The sequence below is a fragment of the Lithobates pipiens genome, unplaced genomic scaffold (genome assembly GCF_037356315.1).
Source record: "Lithobates pipiens isolate NorthernLeopardFrog02 unplaced genomic scaffold, aLitPip1_a1.2 Scaffold_16, whole genome shotgun sequence".
Classification (NCBI taxonomy): domain Eukaryota; kingdom Metazoa; phylum Chordata; class Amphibia; order Anura; family Ranidae; genus Lithobates; species Lithobates pipiens.
This window is the reverse complement of record NW_027507748.1, coordinates 81745786-81763891: the sequence shown is the minus strand read 5'-3', so window position 1 is coordinate 81763891 and position 18106 is coordinate 81745786. Positions and strand designations below refer to the sequence as shown.

General features: G+C 42.0%; 1 long non-coding RNA gene across 1 annotated transcript in view; it reads left to right on the top strand.

Annotated features, from left to right (window-relative positions):
* LOC143981884 (uncharacterized) overlaps positions 1-18106 on the top strand; it is a 505337-nt gene that overhangs the window by 446087 nt on the left and 41144 nt on the right. The window lies entirely within an intron of this gene.

The following is an 18106-nucleotide window of genomic DNA, read 5'->3' as shown; positions in this document are numbered from 1 at the left end:
ATCTCTTCCCCTACACAGTCCCATCCCCCCTTCAGTTAGAAACACAAACAGGGAACACAACCCCTTAATCGCCCCCTAGTGTTAACCCCTTCACTGCTAATGACATTTTTACAGTAATCAATGCATTTTTATAGCACTGATCGCCATTTGTCCCAAAGATGTGTCAAAATTGTCCGATGTGTCCACCATAATGTTGCAGTCACGATAAAAATCCCAGATCGCCGCCATTACTAGTAAAATAAAAAAAGGGAGAGACACAGACACAGGGCATCTTTCCAGTGATTGCCCCCCCCCCCCCCCGGCAGGGTTGCCACATTGTTCAGCCTGGATTGAGGAGTCCTGGAAGTCTCTGTAGTGGAAATTCCCCAGGTGTCCCACTAGCCCACACAAAACAGTGCTGCTCTCCCTGGTGTTCATCCTGGCCTCCCCGATGACCCGCACTCCCCCTTCTCCACTTCCTGGTCAGCAGCTGGCTGGAAACTTTGATGGTCATGCCTCACTCCCGGAGGACATGGTTCTGCTCTGCACACGGACATCACACTGATGTTCAGGGCCCGTATGAGGGTGTCCCTGCTGGAGACAGATGTGTTGAGGTAGACCTGTCCCTGGGGGACCTTGAGTGCCAAAGCCTGGGATGTGGTGAGTGGAAGCTGGAGGCCAGCTATGAGCTGCAAAGTGGACCTGTCAGTAACCTGACAGCTGTTGTGGAACCAGAACTCCCAGCATACCCTGACAGTTTCTGCTGAACTTCTAGCCTGTCTATATACTACTCTAGCCTGTCTATATACTACCCTAGCCTGTCCATATACTACTCTAGCCTGTCCATATACTACTCTAGCCTGTCTATATACTACTCTAACCTGTCTATATACTACCCTAGCCTGTCAATATGCTATCCTAGCCTGTTCATATACTACCCTAGCATGTTCATATACTACCCTAGCCTGTCTATATACTACCCTAGCCTTTTTGGGGCGGGGGGGTGTATGGTGCAAATAGTTGGTCTTGCCTAGGGGACAGAATAGTCTAGCGCCAGCCCTGGGTTTAGGATAGCAAGCCTCTCCCCAGCTGCTCAGCCCCTCTCTTCTCCAAGCTAACAGACTAAGTGTAGACTAGACTGTCCAATGTAACATTCCTGTGAAAAAGGAAGTTCAGGGAAGCAAGGAGGAGCCAGCAGTGTTGAAATATGTTATCTGCAGGTTCTGTAGGTGAATGAATGAATGAATGAAATACTTATATAGCGCACAATGCGAACTGAATCGCCTCTAGGCTCAGGGCTCAGAGCTACTGCATCAGAGAGGAGAAAGAGCATTTGAGTGGGTTTAAATCAGAGAAAGAACTCGCTCATGTGATGACCAAGGTGAGCAATAACATAGGCTTATTCTAGTAATGTCTAAGCCCTTGTACACACGGTCGGACATTCTGACGGAAAATGTCCGATCGGACTATGTTGTCGGATAATCCGACTGTGTGTGGGCTCCATCGGACTGTTTCCGTCGGAATATCCGACGGACAAAGTTTTAGAGCTGGGCTATAAATCTTTCCGACAACATGATCCGATCGGACTTTGTCCGATTGTGTGTAGAGAATTCCGATCGGACAAAGTGCCACGCATGCTCAGATCAAATTCCTAGACCAAAGCTATTGGCTACTAGCCTGAACGTAGTCCCGTCGTAACGAAATAACGTTGTCACGTTACATACGATTGGATTTTCCGACAACTGTGTAAACAACACAACTTTCGGACAGAATCCGTCAGGCAAAATCTGACGGATTTTGTTGTCGGAATGTCCGACCGTGTGTACAAGGGCCTAGAACTATTTCATTCAGGCTTCACGAGGTACATAAATGGCCTACACCTATAGCAGGGGACATTATTTAACTTGGACAAAGCTGCACAGCTTGATTTTATCTACAGACACCCTGAATAGGCAGTTATTTTGGTAAAGATAAACTATGCCTGTAATTAGGATTATGAAGTACAGTATATAAAATAGAAATGGACCATTTAGGCACCTTCATCACATGGAATGTGTGGATTTTTTTTTACAACAGTGCATTGTCACTAATGGTGTAACCAGTTGAAATAATATGTCTTAATGTTATACAAATTTGGAATGATGATGTTAGTTTTTATATTAGTTCCTATTATCTACAATTTTCTGTTGTGGTGAATTTGGTACTCTGGAACATTGTTAATAGTGTTTTTCTTTTCTGCTGGTGTGAAAATGTGAAATCAATATCTAAAGTAGAACTATAGGCACAATTTTTCTTTTCATTTTGGGTAGAGTAAGGGAAGGTTATAACCCCTGTAAGTTTTTTTGTTCACTTTCTGTGTCCCATTGTGGACATTTACCTTCACTTCCTGTCCCATAACCAAACCGGAAGTGAGAGGAAATTCCTGCAAATTAGGATATTTCCTTGGGGACCCCCAGGTCACAAGAACTAGTGCCCCAATTGGAAGATTTCCCCTCTACTACTTATCTCGGTACAACCCAAGATTTTCTTTCACTTTCACTGTCAATGATAATGGTAAATAGGACAAATAGAGGGGGGGGGGGGGGTCTCCCTAATGGGGGAGCAGACAGCAATAAAAACTGACAGATGTTCTAATCCTTCTCCAATCTATCTAAAATGAAAAAAAAAACGTTTTTTTTATTTATTTTTTTATTTCAATCAAGTACCTTTTTATTAAAACAAAAGCACTACAAAGTCAATACAATGTACAGCTAGTTGGACATTTAGTTTTCAATAGTCAGAAATTTACATGTCAATGCAAATTATTTCCATACCAACTGTACAACTACCCATACACAGCGCAGTGAGCAGGGCTGCTGTTAGAAATCACGGGGGGCCCATACAGCCTATCTGACAAATGTTCTTTTTTTTTTTTTGTTTAGCAAAAAATAAAAAAAGTAGTGGTAATCAAATACCACCATAAGAAAGCTCTATTTGTGAGGGAAAAAAAAGATAAAAATTTTGTTTGGGTACAGTGTTGCATGACCGTGCAATTGTCATTCAAAATGCGACAGCACGAACAACCGACAAATTGGCCTGGGCAGGAAGGGGGTGAACATGCCCGCTATTAAAGTGGTTAAGCTGATCGTATGAACAAATGCTTAAATAAAGAAAAACACAGCGTTTCAAAGACCGCTCACGAGTTTATGCAAGAGTCAAGGAGCAGGAAGACTCTTTCCATGTCTTATTAAATATTAGTGGGCATTTACGCCTGATATGACCCAGCTTACCTCCTCAAATGGGAAAGAGACCTGGATACCCCATTCTCTGACTGCCAAAGGGACAGAATTCTATTCTTTATACATAAAGCCTCATTTTGTAGTAAATGCACAAAACATCTTACATCGCATTGGTACCTGAAGTCTACCTTCCTCGCCAATTTGTCACAAAAGTGATTTGTGCTGGCGATGTGAGGCCCATAAGGTTACTTGCATATTTTTTGGGAATGCCCAACACTTTGTCCGTTTGGCAAAAGGTTACCTAAATAATATTGCAATTCCCAGACATATCCCTTTCACATAACCCAACAGCTACTCTCTTTAACTTAACTTTAACACCAGGAAATGTTACTGTAAGTCGCCACTACTTATCTAAACTCTTCAAGAGCTTGCAGACCAAGCAAATGTAAACACCAAATCCCACCTACAGTAGGTCATTTGTTTGCCAGAGTGAACCATATACAGTGAATGGAACACCTTACTTCTGCCCCTAGGGGCAAATCAGCTAATACGACCAGGAGGTTTTATTGGGAATAATTCAACTATCACCTGAATATTTTCAATATTGAGAAACCCTCACCTCTCCATTGACTGTTCTCTGTGTCCCCTTTCTTGCCCTTATCCCCCTACCTATTTTTAGTCTCTTTTCCCCTCCATATCAGTATACTTCTAATCCCCATACCCTGTAGTCATATTCTTCCATCCCTAGAGCTTAGTGATCCCCCCCCAACTCCTAAAATCCAAAGGAAACTGGTAGTCGCTTGATTTGTGGATATTCCCTTCCCTGGAAGTATAGAGGAAGGTGCTCCTTTATACTATGTTATATTATGCACTAATGTACATCAAGTTGTTTCTGTAAATGTCTGTATTTGTTCTGGATATTAGGTGCTTTGTAATTTCAGTAAATTTTTGAAGTATTGGCAAAAACCTTTAATTTCAGAGTTTAAAAAAAAAGTTTTTTTTTCCTCTTTAACCACTTCAGCCCCAGCAGATTTGGCTGCTCAATGACCAGGCCATTTTTTGCGAGGAAAATAATAAACAGTATTTTAGCTTGCACATGATTGGATGATAAAATCAGCAGAGCTTCCACTCATTTCAGATCTACCCCTTAGATTTAGAGCGACTGAACTTCCAAGTCCACCTGCAGTGCAAAGTGGATTTCGTAAGACCCCTTTTACACTGGGGCGTTTTGCATGCAATACAGCGCTAAAAATAGCGCCTGCAAAGCGCCCTGAAACAGCCGCTGCTGTCTCTCCAGTGTGAAAGTCTGAGGGCTTTCACACTGGAGCGGTGCACTTGCAGGACGTCAAAAAAGTCCTGCAAGCATCATCTTTGGAGTGGTGTAGGAGCGGTATATTTACCGCTCCTAAAGCTCCCCTTCCCATAGAAAACAATGGGGCAGCGTTGCAAACCTGCCTGCAAATCAGTGCTGCAGCAGCGCTTTGTGGGTGGTTTTAACCCTTTTTCAGGCGCTAGCAGTGGTTAAAACTGCCCGGCTAGCAGCCGTGTAGTCCGGCTAAAACGAAGCTAAAGTGCCACTAAATATAGTGCTGCTTTATCGCCAGCGCCCCAGTGTGAAAGTAGCCTATATAATCCCCATTGTCTTTTACTTTTTGCTATAATAAATATCCCACATTTTTTATTAAAAAAAAAATATTTTTTTTCCTCAGTTTAGGCCGATATGTATTCTTCTACATGCTTTTGGTAAAAAAAACAAAAAAACGCAGTAAGCGTATATTGATTGGTTTGCGCAAAAGTTATAGCGTCTACAACATAGGGGATAGAATTATGGCTTTTTTTTTTTACTAGTAATGGTGGCGATCTGCGATCTTTATCGGGACTGTGACATTATGGCAGACACATCTGACACGTTTGACACATTTTTTAAACCATTGACAATTATACAGCGATCAGTGCTATAAAAATGAACTGATTACTATGTAAATGTCACTGGCAGGGAAGGGGTTAACACTAGAGGGCAATCAAGGGTTAGCTGTGTTCCCTATGTGTGTTTCTAACTGTGGGGGGAGAAGACTGACTAGGAGGAGAGGGAGATCGGTGTTCATACATAGTATGAACACACAATTTGTCTCCTCTTCCCTGAAAGAACCGGGATCTGTGTGTTTACACACACAGATCCCAATTATCGCTCTGTCACGAGCGATCGCGGGAGCCCGCATCGGCTCTGGGCACATTCTGTGCGTGCCTCTAGAGACCTAAAGGCGAAGCAACGTAAGGTAATATAGTTTCGCTCAGAGGTTAAGCTGAACTCCAGGCAAAAATGTAAATACACAGATAAAAAAAAATTACAGAATGAGAGCTGTTTTGCCTCCCAACACACTTGTATTTCTGTCCCGCAAGTCCTGTCATTTAAAAGCTCAACCACAAAGCACAGCCCTGGCATCAACAAGGACCAGATCTTTGTCTGCTACAGTTTCACTTTCACTTACATGTCCCCTCCCAACCCCCAACCTGTGACTGGTGAAAGAAAAAGCAGCATACCGATGAGCTCATCAATCACTTTCTCTTTCTATTAGCATATTTCTAGTACTATAGCACACCAGATTATCTCCTTGTGCTGCTTATTCATCCCCCTCTCTGAGCTCTGCTATGCAAACTGTAGAGATGGGCGAACTGTTCAGGCCAAGCATTGAGCACCCAAATTTTCAGGGCGCTCTCAAGTCTAGCATCCCACAATGCACTGCATGCTGCATAGTGCATTCTAGGGCCCTGATTTGCTGAAGCAATGCAAGACTTTGCCCAATCAAGGCACAGAATACAGTGAATTGCTGGCTTTTAACCTCCCTGGCGGTATGATTCAGTCTGGAATAAGGTGCTGAAAGCGGTACAATTATTTTGCATGGAAATCTGGCGTTTTATTTTGTAGTCCTCTAATTCTTAGGAATAACTCTCTTAAATCTGTTCAAACCAGAGTCTAGCAGACATCCCGGGTATGATAAAGTTTATAATATAATAAAGAATAATAAAAAATATTCAATAATGTAATCAAATCCTAAAACACTGAAAAAGGGACACTTTTTGGTTGCTATGGACAATCTCCAAATTTCAGGCAGAAAAAACAGTATGTATAATATAAAAGTGCATGCAGGGCACTGCACAGACCACTAGGGACAAAGGGGGTGTGTATTTTTTAATACAGCACTGTAATCTGTAAGATTACAGTGCTGTGTGTGTTTTGTGTACTTTTACTTTTTTGAATTTGCCGCCGTTCTCCGCACCCGTGCGCCATAACGTCGCAGGGAACGGAGCTCGGCGGCCTTCGGCACTGTGAATCGAGCGCAAGACGGCTCGATCACACAGCGCGGCGGACATCGCTGGATCCAGGGGACAAGGTGAGTAACTCTCCCTGTGTCCTCCCCTGCATCGAGCGAAGCCATCCCGAGTCTGGCTCGGGGTTACCGCTCCTGTAATTAAAATCTCAACCCGAGCCAGACTCGGGATTACCGCTAGGGGGGTTAAGGAGTGGGCCGGGAAGCTGGCTGCCACATTCCTAACAACGGATGAGTCATCAGCTGTCAGTGAGCTTTCCCGCTGACAGCTAAATGAAAAAAAAAAACATTGCCGGCAATAAAAAAATGTGGTAAAAAAACAGTGTCGGGGTCTGGTATGGATTTTATGGGGAACCCCATGCAGCCTGGTGGGCCAGAAAAGAGGGGAGGGGGCGAGCAACCGCCCCTATCCCCTCCTGAACCATATCAGGCTACATGCGCTCAACATGGAGGGGTGCTTTTGGTCAGGGGGGGCTCCATTGTGAGCCCCTCCTGATTGAATGGCACTTGCCATTGTTCAACAGTGGAAGAGGTGGAGGAGGGCGAGGAGTGCTTCCTCTTTTTTTGTACACCAGAAGTAGAGGAGGATATTAAAAAGCAGGGTTCTTCTTTATTTCATTTTTTTCATATATAAACACACTGGCGACTCTAAGCTTGTGCTAAGTTTGCCTAACCTGACCTATCTTTAGTATTTTTTTCCAATTGTATCACAATACTCATCACATTAAAAGTATCCTGTTACCTAACATGAATATATTCAAAGGCAAAGTCAATACATCAGCTACTGAATCCGACACAGCAGCTTCCCTGCTCCCACTAACCACAGCACAGAACAATTAAGACAAAAGATTCAGCGGGAAGAAATTCCATTATTTCAAAGGCTCCTAAGGTTGGATGAAAAAAAATAAACTTCTAAATTTAGAGCTGCAGAAATTGTAAGGAAAACACTGAACATATGTTACGCATTTTAACACTAGCATATAATTAAAGAAGAACATATTTTCTTCCTGGTAACAGTTGCCACTTTTTAGATCATTCCAGGTCTGAGAAGAAGCATAGAAACTTATTGGGTAATTTTCTTCTATTTTATAGACTTTTCCATGAATAAAAAAGGTCCTGCTGTGGACCCATTGCCTGGTGTATTACCATTATATTTGTGACTAGTGGTGAAGGCCATTTGTTTGCTCCTCAGCTCAGGAGACAAGATACGACTAGTACCCGGCATGATGTCAACAAAAACACTCTAATGATGGTGCCAGCTGCAGGTACACATAGGGGGTTGATTTACTAAAGGCAAATCCATTTTTCACTACAACTGCACTGCTAGTACACTTGAAAGTGCAATCACTGTAGATCTGAGGGGAAGCTCTGCTGATTTCTACCATCCAATCATGTACAAACAAAAATGCTGTTTTTTATTTTCCTTGCATGTCACCCTTGGATCTACAGTGACTGCACTCCCAAGTGCACTTGAAAGTGCACAGTGGATTTGCCTTTAGTAAATAACCCCTATAGGCTACTATGCAGGTAACCCAAAGAGGGTTCAATGATTGATCACACTGATAACAAGGGCCTCAGTATAGAGAAAAGAAAAGTGTTTCATCCAGATTAACAATTTGGGTGGTAGTAAATGTTTTTGGGCACCAGTATTAGGGATGCTGACAATGCACACAGATGAAGTATATGAAATAGGGCAGCGCAGTGGTGTAGTGGTTAGCACTCTCACCTAGCAGTAAGAAGCGTCGCTGGTTCAGATCTCAACCACAACACTACCTGCCTGGTGTTTGCATGTTCTCCCTGTGCCTGCGTGGGTTTCCTCCAGGTACTCTGGTTTCCTCCCACAATCCAAAGACATGCAGGTAGGTTAATTGGCCTATGTCCAAAATTGGCCCTAGTATATGAATGGGGACCTTGGATTGTGGGGACCGATGGGAGTGTGCAATGTACAGGGATAGGGACAATTGTAGACACACACTCAGGTTGAACTGGATGGACTGGTGTCTTTATTCAACCTTACTAACTATGAAACTATAAAAAAAAAATGAGTGGCAGTACCTGCAAAGGAGGTAGCATCTTAGCAAGAGCATGTTCATGGTGCCAACTGTGATGGTGGGCCCACAGACCTTATTTCAGTCCTCTTTGGAATCTCATGATCAGGTTAGCTCATACGTGAAAGTGAAAGAGAGGATGCATTTGTGGGAGATGTATATATATATATGTAGATATAGATATATATTAGAGTGTAGTTCTGTGCTGACCATTGATTAATACATAGTTTGGAGTTCAAGACTACCTATTTATTGGCTAACTTAGAAATAAAGGCAAAACCTAACTAACGCTAAACCTAAGCGGCACCTTCTGTGCACAGGAGAAAGCCAACAATGGTAGTTAAATACCAGGGAATTGAAGTCACCCATAGACTTACTATGGGGCTTCCATTGTTGGCTGCCTCTCCTTCAGTCGACAGCTGATGGCTAAGCCTGGGATCGGAGCAGAGTGGCTTCAGAAAAAGTTAAGTATAGCGATCTTTTCTTTACAAGACTAGATAGATTAAGCTTAGCATGGGGGTGGGAATAGGTTTAGAGATAGTTAGGTTTTGCCTTTATTCCCACTTTAAGTGATTTTAAATGTAAGCTTTGAGAATAACACTTCAAAAGTACACACCCTGACAGTTAGAGGATCTGACCAACATATTAAATCCAAACTAGAGCAAAGACTTTTTAAGATGTTACAGCAACCTTTTTTTCGGGGGGTTTACAAAATGAATGACAGCTGACCATTGTAAGTACCCGTGTAAGTGTTCTATGGTTTTTCTCAACCCTCTATCTGCCACTTTTGCTGGAAAGCTTGGTCTGTTAAAGGGAGTTTAAAAAATAACGGATTACTGGCCTGATCACCAGGTGAAAATAAAGAGAAAAAAAAAAAGCAAAACAAATGCAGCCACCACATTTAGGAATTGGTAAACTGCAAAATATTCAGTATTCAATATTATAAAGGATATGAATTAAACTCCAAACTTTCTGCATTATAAATATTTGTCAAAGAAATGCTAGGTCCAAGGCCATATTCAGTAAATTTTGCCATAATTATTTGCAAATTTTGTGAATTTGCCCCAATTTTCATTCAAATGTCATACTGAATTAAATGCAGTAAAAAAAAAGTATCTGTAATAGATCAGCAAATGTCATAGCAATTTAATGCAACTCCACAAACGATAACGTTCCTGTTCGCTGTGCCAAGACATTGTATGAAACTTTGAATGCATACACAATACTAACTTGTGACTTTATTTTACAGTGAGGGTCAGTATAATGTCAGTAGTAAATAATAAATAAGTATGTAGGAGCCCTGGAAGAATCAGAAAATCATTTTAATGTTTTTTCTAAAGAGCACTCCACTGCATGTTGCTGAAATGCACTGGAAGGTAGATAAACACAGATGGAGTCTCCATAGGCTGCCATGTTTCCTGAAGCCTTTCTTATTCCTTTCCCCCCAGTTGTGTTGCACCTATGTAATCATGGCAAGCTAGCAGGATATGAAACACATAACTATGGTCTTAGTGTAAATGCTTACCTCTCTCCTAAGAGTGATTATTTTTTTGTTCAAATGATATTTGTAAATCATAACTTAATGACAGCAAAGTTTTGGAGGCCTAGCCCCCTTTGTCATGCCAAACAGGTTTCAGGGACATACCTACAACTGATTTAAACTGTTCTTCACAAATGATGTAGATAAATGTTATACCATTCATTGATTTTTGCCACTTTGTTATACAACAAATGTTCATATATCCATATTTTGTTAAAAGCGGCAATAATAGCGCCACTTGCCTAATTAAAATTGTCCAGATCGGTATTTCAACAATCCTGAGCGTATCGTTTTTACCGCAATTTCTACATCGTGTTTTGCCCCAATTGTGTACAGGTCAAAAGGTCATCAATGTAAAAAGCAGAAAAAAATGCCTGTAATCTGCCCAAAAATAAGCTTGTGTACTTTTTTGATCTTCAGGTGTTTTGCTTCAGGCGACAGAACACTCAGATGTGAACAGGGGCCATTTAAATGAATGGGATTTTGCTTGTTGGGTGTTTTTGAACTTTTGAGATGAGCAGGTTACGGGCATTTTACGAGGTGAAAACTCCCAGGTGTGAATGCAGCTTGACATTGGCTCATAGTTTATGGACAGCTGTGGTCATCCAGTGCCGTGAACAGCTGCAGCTCTTCTCCCCCTTCACTTCCGGGTCTTGCTGGCTTTGCTGACGCACCCGGAGCTATTGGATCCCAGTGCTGTCAATCAAAGCCAGTGACCAGGGAGTGGGGGGCGGGAACGAGTCCCATTGTCTGTGTAAATAAATGGAGCAGCAGCAGGGCTCGGGTGCAAGCACAAACAAGTGCCCCCATGGGAAATAGCTTCCCGTGGGGGCACTGGACAGAGGGGAGGGGCGAGGAGTGCTGGAAGGGACCCGAAAAGAGAAGGTTTGTGGCCGCTCTATGCAATGGAATTGCAAGGTAAGTATTGACATATTGTTTTTTTTTTGTTTTTTATTTACCTTTAAATTTACCTTTGCAATCTCTTTAGAACATACATTTTGTCTCTCTTTTGGAGTTTTCAAAAGACATTGGAAACCAGTTAGTGAACAGTCTTGAAAAAACTGTAATTTTAGTTGTGACTGCAATTACAAGCATTTGAGTTATTTTTTTCCACTTTTCCATGAAACTCCATGTTGGCCCATGTGTCAATGCACACTTTAGACTTTTTTTTTTTTTTATTGGACATAAATGAATATACATATCGTTGGGGTACAACCATACAAACAAAAGGGTATAACGACGGAAGTACAAACAAGTCATACAGGTTCCAAAAATAAAGTCAATACAAAAGAGTACCTTAGCATGAATGACTGTGAGCTGCAGAAAATATAAGACAAGGTTTACAGGAGAAGCTTTTCTTGAACAACCTTAGATAATGGGTGTAAACACATAGCAAAAGGAGATTTTCGAATTCCGTACATATGGAATCGTGAGTGACACCAAGGTTCCAATACAGAGTCTTGTTTAGAAGCAAGCATCACGAAAGTCAGCAATGTGAGTTTCGAGAGTTAGGGTGAGTAGATATTTGTCTGGAGATCATTCCATCGTCATGTGTGTCTTTTGAGTCTTATGTGCGGTAAGGGCTACTAGGTAACCAGACCAGCTGGTGTCTTAAGGTGTACCCGCTAGAGGCGTAAATGGGAATGGGAGTTGAGAGGGGATTAGGGACAGGAAGATGGTGTGTGGGGGGAGTCTATAACAGTAAACATATGAGTTTGTAATGGGATTCCCAGAAAAAAAAAAAAAAAAAAAATGGGGGTAGGAAAATTTAATCTTGGAGGGAGGAAGCAAATGAGGGAGGGGAAGGGGAGGAAGAGACCGGGTCCGTCCGGGGGGGGCACGAGCCGCCAGTCTAGCCTCGGACTTTGACCAGTCTCCCCCACCCCCCCCACGTTACAGGTATGTGCACATATCATAGGGGATGAGGAATGCGTTTGCTCAATTGGCATGAAGTTGCATGTTGCGTTTGTCACTTTAGACTTTATCAGGACAATAAAGTGTCCAGGAGAGGAGCTTTAGAGGATGAAAAATGCTAGGTGCGTTTAGCACTTGAGTGTTCATGCATTTTGGTGGCAGGAATAAATGAATATTCTGACTAATGAAATTAATAAATTCCCAAGCCTTTGATGCATCTAAACACACCTAAATGTGTGTTTGTTAAAATGCACCTTTAAGTGCATTTTTGATGTTGATTTTCTCCTGCCAGGGGAAAAGGCATTCAGAAGAGCCCACTGTGCATAAGGCCTTAAACGGCAACTATTAAGATTTTTAGTCAAATTCAGATAGCAAGGATAACTTGCCTCAAATTTGTGGCAGTTTGATTTGCAAGTCTGTTAACTTGCTGCACATTTTCACTGGCAAGTACATTTGCAGAGCATTTGAAGCAGAAGTTCTAGTTAACATTTTTACAATTTGTAGCAAGTTTGCATGGCAAGTTTGTAGCAAGAGCAAAGTTGCAGTGGTGAGTCTACAGCAAGAGTCCTGCAAGTCTGCAGCATAAAAATTCAGTCACAGTGACCCCTGTGGTGGGATGACTATTGCACAACATAACTGAACCAGAACTTGCAGCAGACTTACAGAATGTTTGCAAAGAAAAATGATCTGGAGTCATTCAATGCAGACTTGCTGCAATTGTGTAACAAACTTCTGAAGTATGGCAAGTCTAGCAAATCATTTTTAAACTTGCAGCACAATTGCTTGCTAGCCACCACCAGCACCCAATGCTACTGACTCTTACCATCAGTGTGTAGGGTGCACACATTAAATGTATAGGTTATGATTCCAGCAATCCTCCTCCACAGATCAATCACCTCCACAGAGAGTCAAAACACCTCATTCAATAGAGAAAAAAGACCTCCAAGACCTCCTCCATAGATAGATATCCCACGGGTAAACCCCAGCATCCACATAAATAGGAGAAAGAAGACCACTCATTGCGCAGGCATCCAGGGGCCCCTGATGACGCATGTTTATGATGAAACGTTGGGTGGAGCTAAGGACGTGTGTGACGTAGGACGTTGACTGGGACACGGCGGCCATTTTGTTGGTTGGAAACGCACGTGGTTTCCCCTTGCCTGTTAGATCTTTTAATCATGTGAGTGTAATCACTTTTTTACCTAATACATTTTATTACCTGGATGCCTGCGCAATGAGTCTTCTTTATCATATTTATGTTGATGCAGGAATTTATCTGTGGAATTCCTATCTATGGAAGAGGTCTTGGAGGTCTTTTTTCCTTATTGAATAAGGTGTTTTGACTCTGTGGAGGTGATTGATCTGTGGAGGAGGATTTCTGGGATAATAACCTATACGTTTAATGTGTCTACCCTACACACTGATGGTAAGAGTCAGTAGTATTGGGTGCTGGTGGTGGCTTTCCTACGTGTCCTTGTGCGGATTTTGTTTCAATTGCCTTCAATTAATTTATTTGTGACAAACTTTTCATTTATTTTTTTTAGCACTACACCTCTTTGTATACATGTGATTTGACATGCCAAGTCGCACGGCAAATTGGCAGCTATTGCTGGCAATGGCACCGTCCAAATTGGTGCGGTACCGACCGATTCCCAAAAGTAGTTCCTGCACTACTTTTGGCAACTTCGGGGGGCAATTTGAATAGACATCTCTGAATGAACCTGCACAGATGTCTATCAAATCACCCCCGACATTGGACTGCATTGCCGGTTTGAAATCGTGTGAGTTCAGCTGAAATTTGCACAATTTCTAACCCACAGCAGGGTGAACCTGATCTAAGCACTACCTGTTATGGGGTAACAACTGTCTCCCAATTGTGCTCCAAGTCCTGCATTGTCACCCTCTTAGCCCTTGTACACACGGTCGGACATTCCGACCACAAAATCCGTCAGATTTTTTCCAACGGATTTTGGCTGAAACTGGTGTTGCATACACACAGTCGGACAAAGTTGTCGGAAAATCCGACAATTCGGAACGTGATGACGTTCGTTCGTTACGACGGGTCTACGTTCAGGCTAGTATCCAATAGCTTTGGTCTCGTAGTTTGATCTGAGCATGCGTGGCACTTTGTCTGATCGGAATTGTCTACAAACGATCAGTCAAAGTTAGATCGGATCACATTGAAAATTTTATATCCAGCTCTCAAACTTTGTTGGTTGGACATTCCGACGGAAAAAGTCAGATGGAGCCTACACACGGTCGGATTATCCGACAACGCGGTCCGTTCGGACATTTTCCGTCTGAATTTTCGACCGTGTGTACAAGGGCTTACATGCACTCCTGATGGAGAGTCGGATGGAGAATGCAGTTCAGTTTGGGTTTAGATCTATTTTAAGGGAGTACTCTGCACGGGTGACACAAGCACGAATGTCAGTATATCATCAGAGGAAATGGGAAAACATAACGCCAGCCTTTTTTTTTTTGCTTCTGATCCTCTGAAGTGCACTGAATGTTTGGAATACTCGGCTGTATGTGTAATCAGTTTGCCTCGCTGAATAGCTAACATTCCCAGAATCAGCTGTGGAAAGGGAATTTGCATGTCGATACACAGAGGCTTTGTACTAACACAAAGATGTGCTCAGACTATAGAAACAATCTGTTTATATCATGTGGGTGGACTTTCAGAATGACATTTTCCTGTGTTTATCAACAAACATGGTCGAGAGAGATTGCTTTCGCGAACTGCGAGCAATGCCTTCGCTGGATGTCCACGCTTCATTAATTTTTAATTAACGATTATTGCTCAGAAAAACAATAGCAGAGCGGATAGGCTTCTGTACATTTTCAGTGAGGATAGAGGAGCAGTGTACATATTTGTCAATATTTGAAAAATAACTTCTAATACTTTGCTGTGTATTTTGTGTCGTTGTGTGCAATACTGTCTTTGAGGTCCTTGAAACATTCATCAATTTCCACAAGAAAATCACTTTATATTTGCACTTTATTTACTGCTTTCCAACAATGTTTATTGTTTTAATATTTTACTAAATATTGTGTACAAAACATTAATAGCTGAATAAATAAAAAAAAAATTACGGAAAATTTAGATCTGTCGATGTCAAGGAGGTACATACACAGCATGTCACCCTTAGCCCTTTACACACGGTCAGACATTCCGACGAAAAATGTCCGATAGGACCGTGTTGTCGCATAATCCGACCATGTGTGGGCTTCATCTGACTTTTTCCGTCGGCATGTCCAACCAACAAAGTTTAGAGCTGGATATAACATTTTTTCGACAACATGATCCGATCGGACTTTATCCGATCGTTTGTAGAGAATTCCGATCGGACAAAGTGCCACGCACGCTCAGATCAAATTCCTAGACCAAAGCTATTGGCTACTAGCCTGAACGTAGTCCCGTCGTAACTAAATAACGTCATCACATTACGAACGATCGGATTTTTCGACAATTTTGTCCGACCGTGTGTATGCAATACAGTTTTGGACAAAATCCGTCAGAAAAAATCTGACGAATTTTGTGGTCGGAATGTCCGACCGTGTGTACAAGGGCTTACAGTATCTCTGGTTAGATATGATGCCTGTGATTTAATAAGCACTTCACTTCCGCAATATCCCCCCCCCCCCCCCCCCCCCATGACCAGGCCATTTTTTGCAATACAGAACTCTTTTTTAACTGAAAATTGCGCAGTGGTGTGACACTGTACTCAAATAAAATTTATAGAATTTTTTCCCCCCACAAATTGAGCTTTCCTCTGATGGTATTTGATCACCTCTGCACTTTTTATTTACTATAAACAAAAAAAGGCCGACAATTTTGAAAAAATTAAAAATAAATATGTTTGACTTTCTGCTATAAAAACATATTAAATAAAATGTAAAAAAAAAAATCTTCATGAATTTCGGCCAATATGTATTCTGCTACATGTTTTGGTAAAAAAAAAATCCCAATAAGCGTATATTGATTGGTTTATGCAAATGGTATAGCATCTATAAGCTATGGGATATATTTATAGAATTTGTATTTATTTTTTTTATACTAGTAATGGCAGCGATCAGCGACTTATAGCGAGACTGCGATATTGCAGTGGACAATCGGACATTAACACTTTTGACACTTTGTGGGAACCAGTGACATTAATACAGTGATCAGTGCTATAAATATGCACTGTTACTGTATTAATGACACTGGCTTTGTAGGGGTTAAACATCTAGGGAGATCAAAGGGTTAAATGTGTGCCTAGCCTGTGTTTAATATGTGTGCTGTTTTTACTAGGGGTAGACATTGACTCTAGTCCCTGATTTGCAGAGACACAGGATGCATCCTTCCCCCCTGTCAGAACCGGGATCCCCATTCTGTGTTTACATATGACTGACAGGTGTCAGAGAACACTGAGTGCCTGACACCCGCAGACTGGCTTCTGCTGATGCGTGCCCCCTGCAGGCAGAAGTGCAGGAGTACACACACACACACACATATATATATATATATATAATGATCCTGCACACAACTGCCGTCCTGTAGCAATAAAACTGCTATAGGGTGGGCATTAAGTGGTTAAAGCATGTGCAACACTTTTCTGGTGGTATAGCCATATTAGAAAGAGCTGTGACTATTCATGAAAGCTTTATAACAGTTTTGGTGATAATTCTGATACATACAACAGATTCAGGTACTTCTGAATCTGTTGCAAATTCATTAAACCAGTTCTATGTTAACGTGATATTAAACCCAAAACCCAAAATTTTATATATTGCAAATACCAATTATTAGATATGGTGGCTGCATTCGTTTTCTTTTTTCGTATCCTTCCCTCCATTTTAATCTAGTGAACTGGCCAGTAACACACTTCCTGTATTACAGTGCTCCCACTCTGGATGAAGGAGCACAGGGGGCAGATTTGGACAGCAGAATTTTCAGTCTGGAGGGAGGGGAGTGTTAGATGTAATAGCAGATTTAAATACACTGAAGCTGAACTTTATATTCATGTATCTTGGGATAAAGGGTTGGATTCTATTCATGAAGGTAAAAAATTTAGCTGAGACCCCTCTTGATCCAGCAATGTCTGAGAGCCTTGCCTCGTACACCTGATTGGCTTTTGGCAGCAGTGGGAGCCATTTGGCACAGCCAGTGAGCCAATCGGGAGACGGAGGGGGCAGAGCTGGAAGTGCACCTGCTTGGGTGCCCCAGCACAAGCTGCTTGCTGTGATGGCACCCTGCAGGAGGGAGGAACCAGGAACGTTGGTGTGGGACCCAAGAAAAAGAGGATCCAGGTTGCTCTGTGCAAAATCATTGCACAGAGCAGGTAAGCATAACAAGTTTGATATAAAAAACAAAAAAACAAGGCTTTAATGTCACTTGACTGAGGGACCTGCAGAGTGTAGAGGTTATGATTATCTATAAAAGGTTAAACACTTGACTAATCCCTCCTTCCAAAATGACCAGACGACACGTTTTATTTGGAGTCAAATGGCCATAGCAGCTTTTTATTACAAACCATTAAATACAGCATTCACAAGAAAACGAGTTTAATGCATATAATACAGGCAATGCATAACAAATAAACCAACCTCAGCTTATGCCCGGTCTAAGGTCTTTGAAGGCCTATATACTCACGATTAACCAGTTGTATCTGCCACCCAATCAAAGGCCCCCAGCTGCAACTACACCGGCTCTGGGACAATTAACCACTTACGTACTACCGGATACAACCTAATTAATACCCCGATGTTACCACCGTATTGTTAGGAAGGGACACCTATACCTCAGATGGGCCCAACCCACAATTTCCCACAATTATTTAACCAGCACCTCCTTCAAAGACCCAATAGACCCCCTGCTGCTATGACAAGAAAATAAGGACTAAGGTCTTAGAGAGCCTATATACTCACAATTAACTGGTAGTATCTGTGACCCAATGAAAGGCCCCCAGCCACAACTACACCGGCTCAGGGACAATTAACAACTTATGTACTACCAGATACAACTTAATTAATACCCTGATGTTACCAACACATTGCTAGGAAGGCACACCCATACCTCAGATGGGTCCAACC